The sequence below is a fragment of the Jaculus jaculus genome, chromosome 6 (genome assembly GCF_020740685.1).
Source record: "Jaculus jaculus isolate mJacJac1 chromosome 6, mJacJac1.mat.Y.cur, whole genome shotgun sequence".
Classification (NCBI taxonomy): domain Eukaryota; kingdom Metazoa; phylum Chordata; class Mammalia; order Rodentia; family Dipodidae; genus Jaculus; species Jaculus jaculus.
Genome location: NC_059107.1, coordinates 57,821,659 through 57,835,766, shown reverse-complemented (window position 1 = coordinate 57,835,766; position 14,108 = coordinate 57,821,659).

The window sequence follows — 14,108 nt, the reverse complement described above, 5'->3', positions numbered from 1 at the left end:
GAAAATGGACATGCCAGGGCCTCTAGCTGCTGTAAATGAACTTCAGATGTATGAATCATCTTGTGTATTTGGCTTTAAGTGGGTACTGGGGAATTGAATCCCGGTCCTTAGGCTTTCCAGGCAAGTATTAACCACTGACCCATCTCTCCAGCCCTCAGACTGTAGCTTTTGTATATCTCCATTACTGCCAGTTTTCATCTTTTTGTGGTATATATATGTGCATGTGTTATGTGTATGTATACATGTTCACATGTATATATATGCACATGTGTTAATTTGATTCAGGTGTCCCTCATAAACTTAGGTGTTTTGGATGTTAGGTTCCCCAACTGATGGCAGTTGGAAATTAAAGCCTCCTGGAGGTGGTGTATTGTTGAGGGCAGCCAGTTTCTCCATGCTAGTGTTTGGCATACTGTCTTGTTGCTATTGTTCACCTTATGTTGACCATGGGGTGATGTCCACCCTTTGCTCATGCCATCATTTTTTCTGCCATCTTGGAGAATTCCCAAGAATCTGTAAGACAAACCTTTTTTTTTTTTTCCCCAAAAGCTGTTCTTGGTCAGGTGATTTATGCCAGCAATGTGACCCTGACTTCAACAGTAATGTTGGTACCGAGGAGTGGTGTCATTTGCTGCTAGACACATGACTGTGTGTGGCTTTGGCCTTTTGGAGATGATTTTCAAGAGGAATGTTGGGGGATTTGAAACATTAGCCTAAGAGATGTCTTGCTGTGCTATAAGTACAGCTTTATGGACTATTATGGTCGGTATTGAAAGACCTGAATGTGGTAAGAACTATGGACTGTGAGGTTTGGCTTATGAGGATGAGAAAGAGTTTTGGCTGGATTGAGATTGAAGCAGTTTGTGTGAGAGGCTTACTGCTATGGCCATGTCCTGAGAAGTTGTGCAGGGTTGCTTTGCATAAAAATGGACTGGTGTAAGAAGAAGGATATAGCACAGAGAAAAGAAAAAAATAAATCTTTGGGTGAAACTGCTGCCTATTCAGCTGTAATTGAGAGATTACAACTATTGAGATTGGGCCAGTTAACTTGCAGTGGGACAACAGAAAGCATGTAGACTCTTTTTAAGGGGCCTAAATGTCCAAGGAGTGTCCTGTTCTTCAAAGTCTGCTTTATTCACCCCTGTATTAACACCCTACCTGGTATTACGGAGTATAAGAAATTCAGGAAAGACAGGTTAATTGAGTTTGCAACACAGTCTTGGGTTTTGGAAATGGCCATGGGCAGTGTTAAGCTGGTTTTATGGATGCCACCATGGAGGACCCGATAGAGCCATAAGGATGAACTGTAGGTTGTAGTGGAGAGCCGGTGGAGATGCTGGGACCATGAGATGGCTGCTCAGGAGAGCTGCTGGCCCTGGATGAAGTTTTCCAGGACTGTGAGTAGTTTAACTGGAGGGGTGGAATTGGAATACCAGAGACTTGTTGCCTGTTATAGTTATCGGACTTGGAAATTTGTCACTCACTAGTTATTGGACTTGGAACTACAGAGTTTAATGTTTGCCCTGGCTGTTTTAAATCTTGTATTGGCTGAATATTTCTTTGCTATGCTCAATGCCTTCCTTTGCAGTGTGAATGTTTATTCGGTGCCATTATGGGTTTGGGGGGATTTTTTTTTTTTTGTTTTTGGCATTATGGTTCACTTAAAGATCTTGGACTCTGGGGATATATGAACATCATTAGAACTGATAAAAACTATGGGGATTTTTAAAGTTGGATGAATGCATTGCATTTTATATCATGTATGATTATCAGTTTATTGGGGCCAGTGATGGAATGTGGTGGTTTGATTCAGGTGTCCCCCATAAACTAAGGTGTTCAGGATGCTAGCTTCCTCAGCTGATGGCAATTGGAAATTAAAGCCTCCTGGAGGCAATGTATTGTTGGGGTAGGATTATGGATGTTATAGCTAGTGTCCCCATGCCAGTGTTTGGCACACTCTTCTGTGGCTAATGTCCACCTTATGTTGGCCAGGGGATGTTGTCCACCCTCTGCTCATGCCATTGTTGTCCCTGCCATCATGGAGTGTCCTCTCTAGTCTGTAAGCCAAAATAAACATTTTTTTCTCAAATGCTGCTCTTGGTTCAGTGATTTCTGTCTGCAATGTGAACCTGACTGCAACAGCACATATGTATCTGTGCAGGTGATTTTGCATGTACATGTGTGTGGAAATTAAAGGGCAATATCATGCATCTTCCTTAATAACTGCTTACCTTATGTTTTGAGACATGTTTTTACAATGAATAAAGAGCTCACAAATTTCACTAGATTAGCTAGCTAGCAAGCCCTAGGGATCCTTTTGTCTCCATCTCCCCAGTGCTGGAATTAAAGGAGCATGCCATCATGTATGATTTATTTTTATTTTTATTTATTTATTTGAGAGCAACAGACACAGAGAGAAAGAGGTAGGTAGATAGAGAAAGAATGGGTACACGAGCGCCTTCAGCCACTGCAAACTTCAGGTGCAAACGAACTCCAGGTGCATGTACCACCTTGTGCATCTGGCTTATATGGGTCCTGGAATCAAGCCTCAAACCAGGGTCCTTAGGCTTCACAGGCAAGCTCTTAACCAATAAGCTGTATGTCCAACCCCACCATACCTGATATTTATATGAATGCTTAGGATCAAAACTTAGGTTCTTAGGCTTGTGTGATAAACACATTACTAACTAACTGAGCCAACTCCCCAGGCCCCAGTTTGCATCTGTTCTTATTTGCCAATATTGTAGGAACTGCAGCTGGCCTCTTGGGGGTGTTCTGAACTATAATTTTATTTCCTTTGATCTGTGATAAGAGTTCTGAAAATTTTTCTCACAAACAGCTTCTTTCGCTGCCCCTCCTAAGAATACTGCTAAAGTTTGAAGACAAAACTACCAGGTATGATGTTGTGTGCATTGAGATTCCCTTTTAAGCAGGATCTAGGCCTCTGAATTTGTTCATCTTACGAGAAATGACTCCTACCTTTCTTCTTCAGAGCTGTGAAGTTGTTAAAAGCTCTAAAAACATCTATGCCTTGTAGACACACTTCAATGCTTGGCTCTATTCCTGCGTATTAGGGTTCTATACAGGAATGGAACCAATAGAATAAATATCTGTTTGAAGAAGGGATTTATTGGTTTGGTATACACAGTCTGGGATGGGTAGTGCAACCATGGCTCTCTGCAAGCTGGAGAGGTTGAGTTAATGGTAGCTGCTTAGTCTTCAAGGCTGCATGCTTCAGCAGCCCCTGGAGGATTCCTGGAGAGTTGCTGGTCTCCAGTCCATGCTGGAAGGCAGAAGAAGCTCGTTTCCAATGCCACTGAGGCTGGCAGCAACAATAAAGGTGTATGCACCAGAGGGGAGTGAAGGCAGGCTAGAGCACTACTTTATTTTGTGACCTCTTCATAGGTGAGGGTTCCCTCCCTCCCTCATTTAATCCTACCAGGAAATATGTTCATATACTTGCTCAGAGTTGTGTCTTTAGTGGATTCCTGATCTACTCAAGGTAACTGTAGAGATTTTACAACACATCCTATTTTCTCAAGCTCTTTGTTAATAATAATGTTCAAAATTTTGAAGACAGAAACCCTCTTCAAACCAAACCAACCCACACACATACACTCACGGAAAAAAAAAAAAAAATTGCATAGACAAAAACAAAACAAGATCCCAGGTCCTAAAATATCTCATAATGTCTGTGGTTCTTCTTTTCTTTGTAATTTTGATTTATTAAGATCTAATTATCCTACAACAGACTTAAAATTATCCTGCAACAGACTTAAAAAAAAAAAACTTGTAAAATTTTATGTAGTTTTTCTTCACATGATTTTAAAGTTGCCTCTAGAAAATCTGTCAGAGCCAGAAGCAGAATTCAATTCAAATTTTTCTTTCTATTTTTCCATTTATTAGCAAGAGATAGGAGGTGTGGTGGGCAAATAGGAAACTCACTAGGTTGAACTTAGACTAAATGAAGAAATTGTTTCCCTGCCTCAAAATTAAGAGTGTCATTTGAATTGATTGTACCCTAAACATATTGTCAAATGTCTTGTAAAAATAAAGGTGATGTATAGTGGATAAAATTTTAATGGGAAGGCCAGTACTCAGGGACATCACCTGCTGATGTGGAAGTGTGTATCCCACATTATGTTTGCATGGTATCCTTAGACTCTTTAGATTGTTGAACTTTTACAGCTTTATGTTAAAGCATATGTAATGCAGAAAAATCACTAATTTTTAATGGAAAAGAACATTAAATATTACTGGGTAAATGTTAGTAGTAATTTTCCAGTTAAGAATATTCATGATGAATCAGGAGACTCATTAATGACTTAAATAGGCTCAAATACTTATGCAAGCACTTTTGCTATAAAATTGGCCATTATTTTGTACCTTTTAATTCAGTGAAAAAGAGGAAAAGCCCAGTACATTTTTATTTAGTGATTCTTCCAGCACTGTGGCCCATTGAAGACGATCTTAGTAGCTGTCATAATGTACTTAACAATGAAGCATGGTGTGCCTGTGCTACAGAGTGATGACTGAAGTAGAAGAAGGTTGTTGTTTCATATTTGTGAAGCAAAAGTGCAAATAACTAAGAGAATAATGGTATGGCTTTATCTCTGACTCAACATTAAACAAATGAATAAAAGATAAAGGACTATTTAAATAAAGCCATAAGAGTAAATAATATTAAAATTCAGTATAAGTTACATGGATACTAAATGTATTATTTACGTCAGAAGAGAAAGTGCAAGGGAATGACATAAATAAAAAGACACAGCATGAATGTGTTAAAATGCCAAAGGATTAAAGCATAAAACATTGTGTCAGACATGGTACCAAATATAATTGAGAAAAAGAGGAAAAAGCCTATGTATGAAAGACAAAGTCTTTGCTTGAGAAACAAAATTAGTCTATGCCTTCCTTATAAAAGACAGTGTATTTAAAATAAAATGACACAGACTATTTACAATGAATGCTTTACAATAGCAAGTTAGGTAAATGGAAGCAAAAATTTCAAACATATAAGATAACATTTACAGAAAAAAAACTGTTAAACAGAACACTGAATATTCTTTTATAATAAGAAGGAAAATACATAATAAATGAAGCTTCATGAACTTCTTATCTGCAAATATGATTACACTGAAACACAGAGAGAAAAATGTTGTGCATACAAGGATAATATGACATAAATATAATAACTGGAAATACTCTAAAATCTCTTTGAGTCATTGCCAAATAAAGTAGACAAATATTAGCCTGGGTATAGAGTATATAAATGTTTCTAGAATACAATGGGGCCTTGTCCTTAAATTATTTCCAATACATAATTGTCTATACATACAACTCACCAATCAAATGCTAAAATGAGGTTGTTGTTTTCAAACACTCAAAATCTCAGCCTATCTCTTTCTCATACTTTTTTTTTCTAATGAGACACTGTGCATATAGTTTAGCAAAATCACAGAGCAGGGCTAGAGAGACTGCTTAGTGGCTCAAGTGCTTACCTGCAAATTCAAAGGATCCAGGTTTGATTCCCCACTCACAAGGGGGCACATGCATCTGGAGTTTGTTTGCAGCAGTTGGAGGCCCTGGTGCACCCATTTTTTTTTCTCTCTCCTTCATTTCTTATTTCTCTCTGTGTGTCATAAATAAATAAACATTAAGAAAATCGAACTATGGACTCTCCATAAAATAATACATATGTAGCTTTATAGAGAACCTGAAACAAACCTCCTCTATTTCTGGGTTACAAAGAAAGCCTTAAAAAGTTTCCCAAACAAAAAATTAAGAAGACCAATTCTGGGTTGGGGAGATTGCTTAGTGGTTAAGGTATTTGTATGTGAAGATTGCGGACCCATGTTTGATTCCCCAGGACCCACATTAAGCCAGATGTACAAGGGGGCACATGCCTCAGGCATTTGTTTGCAGTGGCTGGAGGCCATGGCACACCCAGTCTTTCTCTCTCTCAAATAAATATATAAGATACAAAAAATTAAAAAAATTAAAATAAATATGTATGAGTAAGACATAGCTATTCAAACCTTTCAATAAGATATGTCTCAGTCAGAGTGAATAAAAGTGGAGTATAAATGAGCATGAGAAAGAGAATATGCAAAAAGTTGAAAGTATATTTGAAAGATATCAGATGTAGGATGCAATATTATGGAATAAAAAGAAAAAATATGAAAAGCTTGTCATGTAAGTTTCTTTGCCTAAAAGTACCATAACACAGGGCTATATGCATATGTAGTGCTTTAGTAAAAAGTTCATAAAGATTGAATAAATATTTTTCAATGAAAATATTACTAACTAAAATGGAACCAAAGGTATAAAAACTAAATATATAAATGAAACAGAGTAAAGAAAAGTCAATGTAGTTAGTGCTAAAAATAAAAATGTATGGAACTAAATCATATAATGAGTATTATTTAACAAATATTCAAAGTCATTTGTTAAATGTATAACAATGTTGTAGAGGGTTTCAGGTTCAGTGAAGTAGCTGAGGACATGAAGTTTTATCACTCTCTGCAAATTACAAAATAATAATAATAATGATAAATAATATTAAAAGACAAGACAGAAACCCATAGGAGAGGAGAGTACAAGAAAGAGCAGCAATAAGATGAATGACAGCTGTCCACTTGCACCTAGAAGATGGAATATAGGCAATGAAAGCCAATATCTTCTATCTATCAAAGAGGTATTGCTGCTCGGAGACTTGCCTAGTATAACTCAGAAAAAGTGCAGCATGCTGGAAGGCTGGACACAGTTTGGTGCTCAGTACCCACAGATTGGCTGAAAGTCTGTGGAATAACTTCAGTGGCTCTATGCTGCAGAAGTTTGATGTGCCTCCCATAAACTCAGGTGTTTTGTAAACTTGAGTTTGCAGCTTCTGCCTCAACAGGCATACTCCTGTTACAGAAGAGCATGCCACTTGGGGAAGAATCTGAATTTCAGCATAAGGTAAGCTCTACTGAGGTCCCTGTGGTTTGGTGCTTGCTTGTAGTGCTGGCTGTGTGGTTGTGGTTCACTCCCTGTTTGGGTCTGTATAAGAGTGTCAGTTTTGTCTGCCATTAGTGGAACATACCCTGGATCAATAAGCCTGAAATAAATCCCATTCCTCCAATAAACTCTCTCATTTGGAGGTTAACCCCAGTAATATGAAGCTGACTCCAACAAATGTCCATAGAATAGTTGGTTGCTACTCGAATGGTATCTTATTACTACTCTAGGCAATAAATCATGTTTTAAAGAGGGAGAGAGAGAGAGAGAGAGAGAGAGAGAGAGAGAGAGAGAGAGAGAGACAGAGACAGAGAGACAGAGAACTAGAGACACTTCTGACTACAGAACAACCGAGTGGTGAAGGATAGGACAAAGGTGGCATAGCTAAAAACAAGACAGGTGCATATGAGTCACTTCTCCAGCTTCTTCCTCCTCTGCTCCCTCATCTCCCAGTTCCCGTACTTGTCAATATTTGTACTGTTAGTTACACTTCTGCTTTCCATTCTTCACACAAGAAAGGGCATAGTTATCTTTTGGAGAAATGGAATAGCTACAAGTAAAGAGCCTATGAGGTGTAATATGGAAGGTCTCCTTGAGGAATGGAGAATGGTACCTCTTTGCATTCCAGGGACCACAACTAAGGAAGCCTGCTTTAATCCACAGACTACTACTTTAGTCTACTTTTTGTTTCATCAATCACTGACTAAGTCAAGCCAATAATCACAAGTATTTATGGGGAGGAAGTACTTTCAATATTAGAAATGAGAACAATCAAAACAAAGAGGAAAATTCAGCACAAGCATTTTGGGTGAATATGGCAGGGAGCAGAAACACTGTGCCTTTCAAAGCACAGCAAAGTTATCCCAAGCTTAGAGGTTAGAGAAAAGTTCATGAAGAAATTCTGGTTCATAAGCAGACAGAATGTGGTATACAAATGGACTGTTAATACACAGGGACTCTCAGGAATTCCAATCATAAATACCACCAATTTAATTGAGTTGTTTAAAACTACATGACTCTCTTAGGACTTAGAATACAAAGAGAAAGACAGTGACAGCAGGATGGGAAAGATAAAATTTTAAAACCTTTATTTTTTATTTATTCATATTTTTAATTTGTTTATTTGAGAGCAACAGAGAAAGAAAGGCAGATAGAAAGAGAGAGGGAATGGATGCACCAGGGCCTCCAGCCTCTTCAAACAAACTCCAGACACATACACCTGCGGGGTCCAGCCCTGGCTTGAAGGAGGGTCTCCGAAGAGAGGTGTGAAAGGGAGTGGCGCAATAATGACTAGGAGTCAAGTTCTGGTGAAAGCTGACAGGCTAATGCTGAAGGCAGCTGAGTTTCTCCATGTTTCTCTCTCTGGTTCTCTGTTTCTATTTTTTTTTTCTTTTTCTCTCCTTTTCCTTGCCTCTCTTCTGCCACAGCTCTTAGCCTCAGTCTTTTATTTTCTGATCATGTCATGCAAGAAAAAACTTCAAGAAAGGTACAGTTTCACAGAATTCATAGAAACTTTTTGTTATTTCTTTACATCAAACAATCCCATAATTATTCACCTCAAGTAAAGTCGTCAGGCCCCTATAATGATTAACTATTTTCACATTTTCCCCATATATGTGTGGTTAAGCACATGTGATTTCCTAAACTCCTACTTTCAATTACTATATTAAAAGTAAAAAACAAAACAACCACAAATGGGGTTTCCTATCATTAATCACTGATCCAATAGATCCATTTATCCTTCAATCATATTTTGAATTTTCCTTTTCATGTCCCTCCAATACTTAGACTGTGGTCCCCACAACTGAACTCTTTCTGACTTCGGTTGTTTTTCTGTAAGGATTCTTGGTAAAGAGTCATAGTTTGCTGTAATTGCCACCATTTAGAAAAATTAGTCATAGAACAATTTTTACATTGTTCCAGGAGGTTCATTGTTTCCTCCTCAGTGTACTGTACTCCATGCCTGACATTCTTTAAGGCTTTTAAGGAAAACAATTATCTCTGACCCATTTTCTTGTTTTTCCAATTCTATGCCAGAGCCTCTTTCAGGTACATTGACCAACCCTTCACTAACACCAATTTTTCCTGGAAAAGTAGTCTTAGGGATTGGTATACCAAGTGAAAGACAAAGACAAACATTACAGAAAGCCATAGATATCTGTAGTGTAGAGAACCAAAGATGTTTTATAGAGGGGCCACATTGGACTTGAAGGTAGAGACAGCTGGGCTGGAACTGTGTCATGCAGCTCTTTAGCACTCGATTCCTCGTGATCCTGAAATGGCATGCTTGATGTCTCCAGTATATTCCCACTTGTGCATCTGGCTAACGTGGGCCCTAGGGAATTGAGCCTTGAACCAGGGTACTTAGGCTTCACAGGCAAGCGCTTAACCACTAAGCCATCTCTCCATCCCAAGAGATAAAATTGTAATCCATGGAGAAAGTCTAACATCCAAATAATAGTCAACTGAAGAAGAGACTACCAGGCTTGGGGAGATAGCTCAGCTGTAGTAGGAACAACCAGGACTGGAAAACTGCTCAGCTGAAGAAGATACAAACAGGACTGGGGACTTAGCTCAGCTGGCAAAGGGCCATGTAATCATAAGAACCCATATTAAAAAAAGTCTTGGTGTGTTTGCATGTATTTTTAATCACAGCAATGAGGATATGTAGACAGGAAGATCTCCAGGGTTCAATGGACAGCTAGACTAGATGAATGAATAGCTGAATAGATGAGTTCTTGGCTTATGATCCTGTCTGATAAAAAGAGAGACAGCATTCCTAAGGATGACCCCTGAAGTTGTCCTCGGAATGCCAGATACTCATACATACATATGCACATGCACACACACACACACACACACACACACACACACACATATATACAAACATGCATGCCCACACATACACTCATAAACACATGGACATACATACATGTACATACAAGCACACACACACATAAGATAAGAAAAGACAACTGGGAAAGTTATTGAAATGATTTATAGAAAAATTCTCCAAATTAAAAATTTCATATCTTCAATAGAGTGGTTCAATGAACTGAAAAAGAAATTCAAATTCATATTACCATGAAATTTTAGAAAGAATATAATTGATAAAGGAAAAAAATACTAGGTCCCTTCTGAGAAAAATATAAATGACCATCAGAGGATATTGGCACTCTCAAAAATAGAATGATGGCAAAGACTTCAACAGTCTTCACATTTGAAAGAAAATTATTTTTGGTATTTATTGTTTCCATGCAAATCAACAAATCCAGTGGTAAACAATGATCTCAAACACTATTCCTCTCATGAGTGCTCTTTCCAGATTATAGAATTATTGTTTAAGAAGGTTTTCTTTAGAAATTGGGGACTTTGTTACTGGCTTTTGCAAAGATATAATAACTTATGAAAACACTTTTGTTACAAAAATAGCCATTATTCTGTATTTGATTGTCTGTAGAAAAGAGACTTTTCATTTAGTGATTTTTCTAGCATTATGACCCAGTGAACAGTTTCAGCATCTGTCAGCATGTGCTTGGCAGTCAGGCACAGTGTGTCTGTACTGGAGAGTGATGACTGAGGCTGAAGAAGTAACCCTTTAATGTCAATTAAACAGAGAAACACAAACACCTGAAAGAGTGATGGAATAATTTTCCCTTGAAACTGAAAACTTAAACTGAATAAAGGTTAAAGAATTGTATGCCGTACCTTTGTTACATCATAAATATGATTTCTAAGTTTATGTTCTAGGTCAACTTCAACTTGCATAAAGGATTACTGAAAACAACAAAATTCTCTCTGAGGTGGTAGCTCATAATCTGCCAGGTATTTTAAGAGAATGTAACATCCTGTTATTTAAAAGGAGGAGGCACCTGGCCTGAGTTCCAGGCCAGTTTGCCTAAGGCCAAAAACACAATATTTACTTTTAACTCTTTTTTTTTTTTTTTTTTGCAAAGTAGGGTCTCATTCTGGTCCAGGCTGACCTGGAATTAACTCTGTCATCTCAGGGTGGTCTTGAACTCATGGCTATTCTCCTTCCTCTGCCTCCCGAGTGCTGGGATTAAAGGTGTGTGCCATCACGCCAGTTTACTTTTAACTCTTAATAAAAAACATTTCCAGGCTGGAGAGATGGCTTAGTGGTTAAGCGCTTGCCTGTGAAGCCTAAGGACCCTGGTTCGAGGCTCGGTTCCCCAGGTCCCACGTTAGCCAGATGCACAAGGGGGCGCATGCGTATGGAGTTCCTTTGCAGAGGCTGGAAGCCCTGGCGCGCCCATTCTCTCTCTCTCTCTCTCTATCTGTCTTTCTCTCTGTGTCTGTCACTCTCAAATAAATAAATAAAATAAAAAAATTAAAAAAAAAAAAACATTTCCAAGTGTGTTATAGGTATTGACAAAGATTATCCGCAAAACAGTTGTCATATTTTGCCTGTATTCATAGACTTATTACTTAAAAGTGTATTTCATGGAGTTTAATAACAGGATATATATCAGATCAATGGGTTATATGACATCTATCAGTATATATTCATATTATAAAACAAGTCTGGTTGTCAGATATTTTCTGGTGATATAAGTACGAAGGAAGTTGAAAGTTTTTATGCTAAGGCCATTTCTCTAAAATTTCCAGCAGTAAAAATTTTAACTCTTTGAAGCTAGATTACTTTCTTCTTTGTCAGTGGGTAATAAGTTTAATCAATTTGGTGTAGTTTCTCTTAATAGTCTTATAAGAAAAATAGCTACTTATGGGTTGAGATGAGATGACTGAAGCAACTGGGAATGAATTTTTCAATTTTAGACATAGAATGCTTGTTAAAAATGTTTTAAAAAATATTAAAAATGCTTTTAAAAAATATTTATTTATTTGAGAGATCGAGCGAGCAAGAGGGAGAGAGAGAGAGGTGGGGGGGGGGGAGAATGGGTGTGCCAGGACCTCCAGCCATTGCAAATGAACTCCAGACATATGTGCCACCTTGTACATCTGGCTTGTGTGGGTCCTGGGGAATTGAACTGAGGTCCTTTGGCTTTGCAGGCAAATGCCTTAATCACTAATCCATCTCTCCAGCCTCCCAAGTGCTTTTTTAAGTGGAATTTAGATCAGAACGTATGTAGATGAAGGTGTGCATATGTAGAAAAAATATAGGAGATCTAAAAAGTCCAAATTTTGCCTAAAATTAATTTCCTTTTATAAGGAACAAAAAGCTAACTTTAAGGCTAAACATAGATAAACACCATGCCTAAAATTAAAGATTTTTCAACTTTTTACAGACTCTTAAGGCTGCTCTAAAAGTTGTATACAGGGACACAGACTTAATCTAAATTCAGCTTATATTAGATGCAGGTGATGTCCTATGTTAGGTGGGTCAGAAAGTCATAAGCACAGATGTAATTTATGTTCTTTTGAGGTCTAAGCAGGTTAGACATAGACAAGACCCTATCACATTTTGTGTAGCAAATGGTAACAAATTTTCTAGGTAAAAACAAACAACTTCAGAGTAAAACAAGGAATGTCAGAATGCTTAGTTCTCTGCTTTGTTATTTCCTTTTGTTCTTGCCTACTGTTGTATGCTATTTAAAGTCATGGTAACATGGACTCTGGAAAAAGGGATGGTGCCCCTTTATCTCAGACCCCATGAAAGTTTAAACCATGTGTCTCCCAGACTCTGTCCAGAGACAAAATGGCCAATTGTCTCTCACAAAGAAAAGGGAATGACAAGCAGCATATAACTTTGGTTCTCTTTATAGTTATTCTCTTTTAAACATCTACAATCACATCTATTAGATGAAATTTCTCAGTAGACAAAGAGACCAAATAGTTAAACTGAATCAAGGTATTTGATCAGGTAACAAACTCCTTACATAAGCATCAGGCTTATCTAAAGTATATATTAAGGTAAAAACATATGATAAAAAGACAACAAGTAAATGATCTCATCTATCGCTCTCTCTCTAACATCAACAAAGGGTAGGATCCATACTTAAGGTAATCAAACCAGAGTTTGCATTTAGAACATTAACAACAACTTTATATTCCCAAGCATTCATGGACCAGTGGGGAGACCCATATCTCAGGCTGTCACAAAATGGAAAAGGAAAAGAAATCCCAGGGAACCCTCCTACTTTGGCATCTAAGCTGCCAAGATGAGAGAAAGGGCAGAAATCTCTGCACTTGAACTTAGCATGACCAGTGGGTAACCTTATATGTCATGATGTAAGGCACTTGCCAGGGCTTGGGGAAAAAGACTGGAGGAACCCAAGCTTAGAAGCAGGCATTGTGGGTAAACGTGGATTTCTATCTTGGACCTTCCTTGCTCCAGGAGACATAGACTATGCTGTGTGTCCCCTTTTGATTTGGGAGAAAACGGACAAATTTCAGCCAGGCGTGCCAGTGCACACATTTGATCTCAGCACTCAAGGAGGCTGAAATAGGAGGATGGCCATGAGTTTGAGGCCACCCTGAATTCCAGGTTAGTTTAAGCTAAAGTGAGACCTTAGCTTGAGAGAAATTTCTTCTTCCTAAGCTGGCTGAAGGCAGGCCTCCCTCCAACATGAAGATTCCAGTCAGGATGCGGCATAACTGGACTACAGATTCTTCTTTGTACTTTCCTTCATTTCATTTCAGATAGGACAGTTTGTTTCCAGGGTACCCCAAAAATCTCTGCTACCCTGTCTCCATAGAAAATGGGCTCGCTTAAATAGTACTGGAAGATCAGGAATTTCTCAATACTTCTCTCTAGAGACTTAAGGAGACAATTAAAAAAAAAAACATACTAATGTAACTCCAGATACTATGAAGGAGGAAATTCTTCTTAAAGATAAATTCTTAATTTAGTCAACATCTGATTTTTGTAAAAAAAATTTAAAAAATTGTTAGCCAAACCAGATAAGAACTTAAAACAGTTGCTCCAGGTGGCAACTTCTGTTTTATTATAATTTGGAAGCTAAGTGGGGGGAAAAAAAGGATAGATGTCACCAGGACAGCATAGCAGTAATTAAGGTTGCTAAGTGAATTGATTAAAATCTCAAATATGTTTACTTGATGTCAAGGTTTTAACCAGTAAAGAAGCTGAATCTTATGGTTAAGGCTTCACTTATTAACAGCTCTCTGAT